Source organism: Urocampus carinirostris, chromosome 8, assembly GCF_059441175.1.
Source record: "Urocampus carinirostris isolate Australia breed hairy pipefish chromosome 8, RoL_Ucar_1.0, whole genome shotgun sequence".
NCBI classification, from domain to species: domain Eukaryota; kingdom Metazoa; phylum Chordata; class Actinopteri; order Syngnathiformes; family Syngnathidae; genus Urocampus; species Urocampus carinirostris.
Window position 1 is genome coordinate 8,086,194 of NC_142356.1, and position 12,548 is coordinate 8,098,741.

The following is a 12,548-nucleotide window of genomic DNA, read 5'->3' on the forward strand; positions in this document are numbered from 1 at the left end:
TCACAACGGGGAATCCCATCAAGCTTATACCAACAATACACTTTCCTAAGTCGCTTGGTCCCTGCTAGCCATATTTTGGCTAATGTTTACATGCTAACACTACAAACAGGCGGCCCGCGGGCCAGATCAGGCCCACCAAAGGATTGAATCCGGCCCGCGAGACAACACTCAGAGAAGCGCAAGAAAAAAACAAGCTGCAGGTTGAAATGGGTCAACTTGATGTTGCCAAAGCCAGGTGCCTCGAACAAAGACACTGTACTTGTATTTATTTCTCTCTCTCTGTCTCTCTGTCTCTGTCTCTTTCACTCTCTGTGTCTCTCTTTTTCTCTTCCTTTGTTGCTCTTTGTCTCTTTCTCTCTCTGTGTCTTTTTAACATCTTTTGCTCTAACTTAATTTTTTCCTTTTCTCTCTTTTCTCTTTCTCTCTTCCTGCCCTTCGCACTTTCTTTTCTCTTTTCTTTCCTTCTGTCCTTCTATTTCTCTTTGGACTTCTTTCTTCCTCTCCCTTTCTTTTTCCCCTCTCTCACGACTTTTTATCTCATTTGTTTCTCACGCTCTCTCTGTGTCTTTTAAACTTTGTTTGCTCTAACTTCCTTTTTTCCTTTTCTCTTTCTCCCTTCCTACCCTTCACACTTTCTTTTCTCTTTTCTTTCCTTCTGTCTTTCTATTTCTCTTTGGATTTCTTTCTTCCTCTCCCTTTCTTTTTCCCCTCTCTCACGACTTTTTATCTCATTTGTTTCTCACGCTCTCTCTGTGTCTTTTAAACTTTGTTTGCTCTAACATCCTTTTTTCCTTTTCTCTTTCTCCCTTCCTACCCTTCACACTTTCTTTTCTCTTTTCTTTCCTCTGTCTTTCTATTTCTCTTTGGATTTCTTTCTTCCTCTCCCTTTCTGTCCCCCTCTCTCACGACTTCTCTTTTTATCTTTTTTGTTTCTCACGCTCTCTCCCTCTCTCCTTTTCCCTCCCTCTTTCTCTTATTTCTTTATCCCTCTTTTTCTTTTTAATCTACTAGTCCGGCCCCCGACCGAATGTTTGTGCTATCGTGTGGCCCCCGAGTGAAAATGAGTTTGGCACCCCTGGCCTAGTTCAACCATCAAGACATTTTCTCAAAAACTCCCCCTGCTTCCACATTTGTGTTAGCTGCTAGCCAGATTTTGGCTAATACTTAAATGCTAAGACTACAGAGCCAAATATTGACAGTTCACAATGGGAGCGCTTTCAAGTTTTTTTACCAACAAGATATGTTTTCAAAAGTTTGGTGTGCCTCTGCTTCATCATATTTGCTAGCTACTCGGTGGATTTTGGCTTTTTTTTACATGCTAACACTACAACACTGCACAGCTAACCAGCTAAAATTCAAGGCAGGAGCTCTATCTATCTATTTCTATAAGGTTCATGTGTTTTCTGCTCACATGTTCTTTCAGCTGCTAGCTGGACGCTAGCTAATGTTTACATGCTAACATTACAAAGCTAACTACAGTTTAAGATGGAAGCTCTGACAAAATAAACAGGTCTAGACTTGACAAGAAATTTGATCAAAGTTCATGTATCTCCCTGATTACAGCTTTTTTTTGTTAGCGGCTAGCTAGACTAATTTTGGAGTTAGAAATTATTTGTACCGTAAATTCCGACTATAAGCCGCTACTTTTTTCCCTAACTTTCAACCCTGCGGCTTATTCAGTGATGCGGCCAATTTATGTCATATTTCTAACGGCCGCTAGCGGCGCTCGAGTGTTGCTACCATTAACTGCCCTGTCAAAGCTATATTATTATTATTAAAGCTTTGAAAACTCTCTCGGTGTACCGTCTTTCTTTGTAAATATGTGTAACCCATGTATAATATGTATTTGCAACTGTATATTTTTGTAATTTATTTATTTTAGACACTTATTCTGATATGTTTTGCACGGGTGAATTAAAAAGAAGGGGCGGAACAAACGCGGGGTGCCGAGTTTAAGTGGGGACCGCAAAAGGTGAGGGACAGACGAGGAAAGAAGAGGGGGTAAAAAGTTGGTTAAAGAAGGGTTACGGGAGTAAATGTGTTCATCTGATATATTTTTCCCACCTTTACCTTTGGGAATATACACTTTTTTCCTTGGATTACTTTTAACGGGACCCGGAATCTGCAGGTCTGCATCAAACCTTAAGTACCAGTATCATTTTCCGTTCATCTTGCCGGCTGTGATTTTTGGACTGTGCACTTTAATTAAGGACATTTAGTTTCAATCGTAGGACTTGAAGTCGGGTTTGCGTTAATTTTGTGTCTGTGTTACATGTTTAAATAAGGGCGCATGCGGCTTATATACAGGTGCGGCTTGTGTATGTACAAAATCGGTTTTCCTCTTAAAATGTGGTGTGTGCGGCTTATAATCAGGCGCGCTTTAGTCCGGAATTTACGGTATTTTATTTTATTTTAATTCTCTACGTCATTTCCCCCACCATATGGTGGCAAAACCACATTATTTTGGATGGCCAAAAGCGTATATCTTTCTTCATTCAAAGTTTATGGATTTTGTACATATAACGAGTTCGATCTTCAAAATCCGGTATTGTTAGTCGACATAGCAAATGCTTGTCTGCTATTGATTCACATCACTGTATCATTAAAATGCCGCTATGCGATTGGCTGAACTACCTCCCACAATGCCTTTCCCGTCATTCAGTTGAGAATTTCTATGTAAAGACTGGGATACAATGCTTTTTTTTGTATTGACTATGGTTCCTGAGACTTGCAGTGATGCTAAAGGGAGAAGCAAATACATGATAACCTTGTGTATTAATACTTTAAGTTAATGTATTTAAAATGCTGTATAACCATATGTTACGCATAAATCATACTTACTATATACTATTTTAATGTTTTTTTTTCTGCAGGGGAGGGGCTGGAACCCATTAGCTAACTGCCATAGGCTTTTATCCTCCCTCTATAGGGCAAATTGACTTACGATCCCCACCTCCTATCTTGGGTCTTTCTGCCCTCTGGCTTTTATCGAGGCCTGTTAAACAATAAATGGAAAATACGTGAAATACATCAAATCGACCGATGTATGAGCGTATCGGGTTCGATTCCCCGCAAGCGACGATATACTTGAAAAAGGGATCTCGTCATCTTTATTCCTTTACAACCAACGTCGATTATGATGCGGAACGCGCAGCCCACCGGCGGACACGATCGGGTTTATTGCCGCATTGCATCATGGGTATGTTTCTTCATATCTTACGGCTCTTCGCTCACTCTTTCTCTGTGTCGAGCGAAGTGGAATGAAGACCCCTGGGGGGGTCGAGACTTACGCACATGTGGAGAAAGTAAAGCGTCTGTAACCTGGTGCGAATATTTGTTCATGTATTTAATGATATGCTTAGTTTTATATGTATTATTTAACGGAGAATGTAGAAAGTACAGTTCCAACACAAAATCTAGCATTTCAACCGAGAGGGAAAATACAGTGTCCTCCGGGATACCCCCCGGAATATGGCGCCCCCGCCTTATGACTGTTTTACTTTACAGTGTGGAATAGAGGTTTTTTTGCCCCCTCTTTAGGGCATTTTTCCTTCTATACGACAGCAAAATGTCATTAATTTGGATGCCCAAACAAAATGTCAAACTTTGGCGTGTTTTTTCAGCAATTTCTTTCCATTTTTTTTAACATGATTTCTTTTTTCCTATTTTGTATAATTGTATCGGTATTATTGTTACTTGGTTAACAAGATTTTTCACTTGTTTTTTCCCCACAAGAATATTCAACTAAAACAAGCAAAATTATCTGACATTTTTCTTTTTTTTAATTTATTTTCTTTATTCTATTTTTTTGTTTATCTACTACATTTTAACTTTTTTTTTAAGAAAATAAGTATTTTTTTAATTGTATTTTGCATGTTTTCACTCATTTAATTCGATTTTTAATCAGGTTGCTTTTTTATGGTGTGTCGGCTCCTCCCATGGGCGTGCCAGGAAAGACCCCTACGTGGGGTCTACGCCTCCACCACCTCGCCTCGATGTCTGAAAAACTCATAACAGCAGAGCGCTTATTAAAACAACTACTCCAAACAATGCCTGCCCTCCTGCGTCAGAGTTCTGCTATCAAAATTCCCCTGCCAAAACATTCCGAATTTGGCATTGAACTTAAGCCTTCTCTATGAAAATCTTCATTGCATTCAATAAATGTAACTTGTATTCAATCGTATAAAATCCCTTATGGTCAAATGTATAAAATCCTTCACTTTAAATCCGACTCATAAACAGCTCAGTTCGCGAATTAACCCAACATGTTTCTATTTCGTCCCTGAGAGACTTTTTTTGTCGGGGCATCTGGGTAATTAGCATTGCGCTAAACAACAGGTGGCCGCCATCTTAAAGCCAGACTAGCCGATAATCCCCTGTGAAAAACTCAGAGTAATAAGACCCTGGCCTTGCCTCTCCCAAAGACAAACTGGGCCCCCATAGAGACAAACATAATAGCCTCATATGCTCTTTGAGAGCAATAAAACAAAAGGGAAAGTTAGGACATTTTTATTCGGTCTTTTCTTGGGAAAGAGCCAAACGTCAGCATTTCTTGATTCCCATCCACGCTCGCCCGGGAAAAAAAAGTAACGATTTGTTACCGTGTTGCAAACAGCAGTTTGAGATGATAAAGGGACAAAGAGGACATTAGGACGAAAAATGGACTGGCGGCGTTGCAGGACGACTAATGGATTGGCTTGTCCTCAGGTGTCTTATCTTATTTGCTCTCTTCCAGTCCGGTGCTTCTCGTTCGCATCCGGCGGTCGTTTAACCTCCAATGCTCTCATTCTTATCCTGTTGTCGTTTAAACTACAGTCTCTCTCGTGCTCATTCGTATCAGGCAGTCGTTCAACCTCAATTGCCTCTTGTTTTCGTTTGTATCAGGTGGTTTTTCAACCTCAAGTACCTCCCGTTTGCAACCGGTGATCCTTCTCATCCAGTGATTGTCAAACCTCCAGTTTCTCTTGTTCTCGATTGTATCTGGTCGTCGTTTAACCTCTTGTGCCTCTGTTGCTCATTCGTATCCTGCAGTTTGTTTAACCTCCAGTGCCTCTCTTTCTCATCGTTTGCAACCGTTTAACCTCCAATGCTCTCATTCATATCCTGTTGTCGTTTCACCTCCAGTGTCTCTCGTGCTCGTTCCTATCAGGCAGTCGTTCAACCTCAATTGCCTCTTGTTTTCGTTTGTATCAGATGGTTTTTCAACCTCAAGTACCTCCCGTTTCTAACCGTGATCCTTCTCATCCAGTGATTGTCAAACCTCCAGATTCTTTTGTTCTCAATCGTATCTGGTCGTCATTTAACCTCCAGTGCCTCTGTTGCTCATTCGTATCCTGCGGTTTGTTTAACCTCCAGTGGCTGTCTTTCTCATCGTTTGCAACCGTTTAACCTCCAATGCTCTCATTCGTATACTGTTGTCGTTTCACCTCCAGTGTCTCTCGTCCTCGTTCCTATCAGGCAGTCGTTCAACCTCAATTGCTTCTTGTTTTGTTTGGATCAGGTGGGTTTTCAACCTCAAGTACCTCCCGTTTGCAACCGGTGATCCTTCTCATCCAGTGATTGTCAAACCTCCAAAATCTCTTGTTCTAAATCGAATCCGGTGGTCGTTTAACCTCCGGTGCCTCTGTTTCTCATCGTTTGCAACAGTGATCATGTAATATTCAGTGCCTTTTGTTCTCGTTCGCATCCGGAGGTGGTTTAACCTCCAGTTTCTCTCGTTCTCGTTCTTATCCGGCTGTCGTTTAACGTTCAGTGCCTCTCAATTCAATTGCATCATGTGGTCGTTGGGCCTCCAGTTCCTCTTGTTCTCGTTCATATCCGGCGGTCGTTTAACTTTTGTTTTTGCCCGTGTTAATTTGTATTCAGCAGTCGTTTAACTTCTAGGACCTTTTCGATTGAATCCGGCGATTGTTTAACATCCGGTTCCTTTTGTTCCGTGCATGGCGAGCGTTTGTTTAACCTCCTGTGCCTCTTGCCTGGGCTTCTTGCTTTTTTTGGTATATGGCGGCTCTGTAATGTCCAGTACGTCTCATTCGGATACTGCGGTCGGTAAATCACTGGTGCCTTCTCGTTCACATTTTTACCCGGTGCTCGTTTAGTCTCCAGAGTCTCTTGTTCTTGTATGTATCTGGCGGTTGTTAACCACCATTAACTCTCGTTCTCATTCGTATCCGATGGTCCTTTAACCTCCAGTTCCTTTTATGTTCATCCATATTCGGCTGTCGTATAATATCCAGAGCTGCTCGTGTTCATTCGAATCAAGTGCTTCGGGAAAAATATGGTGTTTATGACCTAATCCACAAAATAGGATTTGGGACATTTAAAAAATATACATATTATTAATGATGCTCACAACAAATATGCAAATAAAGTGATAAACCGATTAATAATTAAAAGAAAACAAGATAAATGTATCTTTATCAATAAAAATATAATCAACAACTAAAAGAAATTGAAAAATAAAGCTAAATAAATCAAATAAGAATTAAAAAAATACACTCCAGACATGAATAAAATGAATCGATATAGATGAATAACTGACGGTTTCTTAGTAATGCCAACAAAACATGCAAATAGACGACCGGGTGAAAATGTCTGCTTTCTTGTTCATCTTTTCCCTCAAGAAACGAGCGCGCATACATTCTTGGGTGAATGTATGTTGTGTTTGGTTAATGGAATCAAATAACTAACTCGAAACATTTGGTAAACGGTACATTTGGATATTTAATTCCCAATTTTGGCAGGAAGCAGAAATGACGTCTGAGGTGAGGTGGTAGGAGGAAGCCGTGCATCTTTTAACCCCAACGTTTCTTTTGATTTGGTGATTTTGAGTAAAACTGAAAGCATTGTCCTCATCCAAATAATTACTTGAGTAAAAGTAAGTGCATGCTGTGGAGATCCTCCAAGAAGGAGACAAAAAGAACGACAAAAGAGAAGCCAGACCGTCCCGACTTAATGATTGACATTTCAACCCGGGCCCAAGATCTTACCTTAAACTGGTCCAAACATTTATCAGTTTTATAGCACTTCTCCACTCGAGGGTCATGGGCGGACAATATAAGTAAGCATACGCGCTTGTTCTTGAACTGGGTCCGGCCATCAAATCTCAACATCTTGGCATCCGTCCCAGATGGACCAATCGTCCGTCAATCACAGGACCCGAAGCATCCCGACAGACAACCGATTACACTCTCCTTCAGACTTATGCCCACTTTATCGGCTTTAAATCACTTAACGTGTAATTTTGCCTGGAAAAGGGCCAAATTCAACAAGAAATGGCAAAACTTGACAAGATCCATTATCTTCTTTGTGCTCGTCATATTATTTTGACTCCTCTTTTCTTTAGAATAACAACCTCATATTTAACTAAATTGTCGGCCAGCAAAACACATTTTTCTCCTGGATTTTTAATTGATTTTAATTTATCATGTATTTTATTAAATTTACACATTAATTTCTTTACATTTTTGTTATTTTACTCTCCTTTTACAACTCTTTTTTACCGTTTTTCTCGAACAATATGTTATTGTTTTATTTGTAGTATTTTTTTCTTAATTTTCAAGATTTGCCACTTGTTTTTTTTTCACACATAAAATAACTACTTAGCAAAATTATCTGCCGATGGAACATATTTCTTTTGTTTGTTGCCTTTTTTTTAACATTTTTTCATCAGTTTTTAACTACATTTTCAACTTGTTTTTTTATTTAAAAAAAATTCTTAGATTTTCTTCTTTTTTTTCTTTTTTTTATTTGAGTTATTTTACTTTTCAACGTTTTTTATGTTATCACTGTTTTAATATATTCGTAACTTTTTATTTTACAAGAAAAAAAATTGTTTTTTAAAATTGGCATTATTTTTAGTCTTTTTGATGTTTTTACTTGTATGTTTTTTTCAAGAAATACATTTTGTGTGGTTTTGCATTTTTTATTTTAATTTAAAATAAATGCTCTCTCCTTTATTTGTATTTGTCAAGAACCAGAACAGGATCAGGACCCAAACGCGTGACGTTCTCACACAAGCCTTTCATTTCACGGGAAATCGGGAGTCTTGTACGTTAGGTAGCAGTCTGGCGTGAAATGACAGGAAGGCAGAGAGCGACGAGATGGGGTCAATACCAGACAGGACGGACAGACAGGATTGATAATAAAACAGGATATCGAAAATAAACAGGACAAAAAAGACGGGAACGAAAACTGGAGAGAATAATAAAGAGGACAAAAATAGACGGGAACGAAACTGGAAATCGATATTAAACAGGACAAAAATAAACTGGAACAATACCGGACTGGAAATACCAACAGGAAAACAGGACCGAGTCAGAACCCACGTCTTGCTGGGCAGAGTTTCGTTGACGGACTGACAAAGGAAAAATGAGAGCTTAAGTAGACGGAAAGCTAATCCGTCAATGAGCCGCAGCTGGCGCTACACGGGCGGGGCCAATTGGCCGCCATGGCAACCGTGACAGTATTATTCATCTCATTAGCTACACCGCTTATCCTCAGTAGGGTCGCGGGGGTGCTGGAGCCCATCCCAGCAATCATCAGGCAGTGGGCAGGGGACACCCTGAATTGGTTGCCAGCCAATCGCAGGGCACATGGGGACAGACAACTCACTCGCTCATTCACACCTAGGGACAATTTGGACCGGCCATTTCACCTGAAATGCATGTTTTTGAAATGTGGGAGGAAACCGGAGTGCCCGGAGGAAACCCACGCAAGCACGGGGAGAACATACAAACTCCGCACAGGAAGTCTGGAGCTGGATTTGAACCCACGCAGGAGGTTCCCAAGACATGAACTGTGCCGCACATGCGCTAACCACTGCGCCGCCGTGCTGCCCAACAGTATTATTATTTTTTTATTTTCAACCTGTTTTTGTTTTTGCCTTTTTTCATAGAAAAATGAAACAAACATGCAAAATTTCGCCAAATCGTCGGCTAGCAATAGACATTCTTTACAATGTTACCTGAACTTGCGTTTCTAGCAAAATAAATAAAACACTGTGTATATAAAAAAACTGTCGAGGCCCCCCGGTTGAAAAACACTGTTCCATCATTCAATCTAACTGTCGGTCATCGACTTGGGACCAATAAAAACGCCTCTCCAAAATCCATCCCCCTCCTTATTCGTTCCTCCCCTCAGGACAGGTAATGGTTTACAAGTTTAATCACCTCAGTCAATGCCTGCTATTGCTCACACATGGATATTAAAGAGTAAACTGCTGATCCCATTTGGGCCACGTCGCTAACCCAAGCAGCAGCCCCGGGCCACCAATCAGTCAATGGGATGAATTAGCGTGCCGGGTCGTAACCTGTGTTGTAAACGCTCTTCCGTGCATAATCAACAATCTTAAGGTGGAGCTGGTGAATCGTGAGCCTGGGCTATTGATGGTGCTCCAATCCTGCAGTGAAGGACATGATCCCCTGCCAAAACCAGTACCGGTCTGAAGTTTGCTATAGAGCACAGGCGGCCCGCGGGCCAGATCAGGCCCGCCAAGGGATTGAATCCGGCCCGCGAGCCAACACTCAGAGAAGCGCAAGAGAAAAACAAGCTGCAGGTTGAAATATGTCAACTTGATGTTGCCAAAGCCAGGTGCCTCGAACGAAGACGCTGTACTTGTATTTATTTCTCTCTCCCTCTCTCTCTCTCTTTCTTTCTTTTCCACCCCTTTTTTCCCACTCTGTCTCTGTCTCTTTCTCTCTCTGCGTCTTTTAACCTCTTGCTCTAACTTTCTTTTTCTCATTCTCTCTTCATACCCGTTGCGCTTCCTTTCTCTTTTCTCTCCTTCTGTCTTTCTATTTCTCTTTGGATTTCTTTCTTTCTCTCTCTCTCTCTCTTTTCCCCCCTTTTCTCCCACCCTGTGTCAGTCCGTTTCACTCTCTGGTTCTCTCTCTTTCTCTTCCATTGTTGCTCTTTGTCTCTTTCTCTCTCTGTGTCTTTTTAACTTATTTTGCTCTAACTTCCTTTTTTCCTTTTCTCTTTTTTCTCTTTCTCTCTTCCTACCCTCCGCGCTTTCTTTTCTCGTTTCTCTCCTTCTATCTTTCTATTTCTCTTTGGATTTCTTTCTTCCTCTCCCTTTCTTCCCCACCCCCCCCACCCCCACGACTTTTTATCTTTTGATTCTCACGCTCTCTCTCTTTTTTTTTCTTTGTCCCGCCCTCTCTCCCTTTCCCTCCCTCTTTCTCTTATTCCTTTATCTCTCTTTTTCTTTCTCTTTAATCTACTAGTCCGGCCCCCGGCAGAATGTTTGTTCTATCGCGTGGCCCCCGACTTAAAATGAGTTTGACACCCCTGCTATAGAGCATTTGGATCCTACAGTGCCTGATGTATCTCTCTGGTTTAACCAGTGGACATCTAGTACCCGTCTGAAGTTTGCTAGAGAGTATTTCAATGCCGCAGTGTCAGACGTTTACTCTTTACTTGAACCAGTACTCATCTGAAGTTTGATAGAGAGGATTTGGATCCTGCAGTACATGACACATCCCTTTGGTTTAACCGGTGGACATCCAGTACCCGTCTGATGTTTGCTAGAGAGTACTTGAATGCCACAGTGTCAGACGTTTAGCCTTTACTTAAACTAGTACCCTTTTGATGTTTGCTAGAGAATACTTGAATGCCACAGGTTCAGACGTCTACCCTTTACTTAAACCAGTACCCGTCTGAAGTTTGCTAGAGAGCATTTGGATCCTACAGTGGCTGATGTATCTCTCTGGTTTCACCAGTGGACGTTTGCTAGAGAGTACTTCAATGCCGCAATGTCAGACCTTTATACTTTACCCAAACCAGTACCCATCTGAAGTTTGATTGAGAGGATTTGGGTCCCGCAGTACATGACTCATCCCTCTGGTTTAACCGGTGAACATCCAGTACCAGTCTGAAGTTTCCCAGAGAGTACTTGAATGCCACAGTGTCTGACATCTACCCTTTACTTAAACCAGTACCCATCTGAAGTTTGTTAGAGAGCATTTGGATCCCGCAGTAGCAGACGTATCCCTCTGGTTTAACCAGTAGACATCCAGTACCCACCTGAAGTGTGCTAGAGAGTACTTGAATGCCACAGTGTCAGACGTCTACCCTTTACTCAAACCAGTACCAATCTGAAGTTTGCTAGAGAGCATTTTGATCCGCCAGTGCCAGACGCATCCCTCTGGTTTAACCAGTGGACATCCAGTACCCGTATGATGTTTGCTAGAGAGTACTCAAACATCTACGCTTTACTCAAACCAGTTCTCATCTGAAGTTTGCTAGAGAGGAGTGGGATCCTGCAGTACATGAAACATCCCTAACCGATGGACATCCAGTACCCGTCTGAAGTTTGCTAGAGAGTACTTGAATGCCACCGTGTCAGACGTTTACCCTTTACCTAAACCAGTACTCTTTTGATGTTTGCTAGAGAGTACTTGAATGCCACAGTGTCAGATGTCTACCCTTTACTCAAACCAGTACCAATCTAAAGTTTGCTAGAGAGCATTTGGATCCTGCAGTGCCAGACGCATCCTTCTGGTTTAACCAGTGGACATCCAGAACCCGTCTGAAGTGTGCTAGAGAGTACTTAAATGCTGCAGTGTCAGACGTTTACCCTTTACTCAAACCAGTACCAATCTGAAGTTTGCTAGAAAACATTTGGATCCTGCAGTGCCAGACGTATCCCTCTGGTTTAACCAGTGGACATCCAGTATCCGTGTGAGGTTTGCTAGAGAGTACTGGAATGCCACAGTGTCATAAATATATCCACATATAGTAGTGAAGCCCTGCAGGGAAATGCTCCACACACCAGATGATTCATTTCCTTGACTATGCCATCATGTGGAATGAAAAATGTGCTTGGTGCATGCAATAAAACTGTGGGGTGCAAAATATGCTCTGAATACAAAAAAAATCTATATTTGAACAGTGTATTAAGAGAGTAACAGAGTAAGAGTCTATCTGAAAATACTCTGCACATGCTTCAGGGATTCATTTGGATGCTGCCCGTTAATAATGGGTCCCTTCTTGTCATCTATCTACCTTGGTCATATGCCTCAAGAGGGGTGACCGGCAAAAAACTTCCTTTTAGTCATCATCCTTCCAATCTCCTCTTTCTTCCACTCAGTCGCTTTACTTCCACATCCTCTCACATTTAGTGACCCTATAACTAGGGTTTGTGAGACCTTTTGGTCTCCCGCCCCCCTTTCTTTGCCTTGCTGTCTCTTAGGGAGAAGAGATAGAGAGGAGAAATGAAATGATCTGCATTTATATAGCGCTTTTCAAGTCAATGACTTCCCAATTGCAGGGTTTGTTTTGGCCCTCTAGCCAATCCGAGGCTCCGAATAACTTTAGCCAATAGCGATCGATTCAAATGATGATTGACACATTGGTTAGCCAATGAAACGCCGGTATATAAATCCCAGCATACACTGCGGACTACTCCACGTTCAGGGGAAAATCGAGTCGGCGGCTGTTGCGTAAGTTGCGAGACCTTGCGAATTTAATATTGAGCCATATATAAGGCGCACTGTATTATAAGGCGCCTGGTCAGTTTTTGAAAAAAATTAAGACTTTTAGGTGCG

At 41.5% G+C, this 12,548-nt stretch overlaps 1 protein-coding gene across 3 annotated transcripts in view; it reads left to right on the forward strand.

The window, feature by feature from the left end:
• The window catches only part of sgcz (sarcoglycan zeta), a 399,187-nt gene that overhangs the window by 206,999 nt on the left and 179,640 nt on the right, over positions 1 to 12,548 (forward strand). The window lies entirely within an intron of this gene.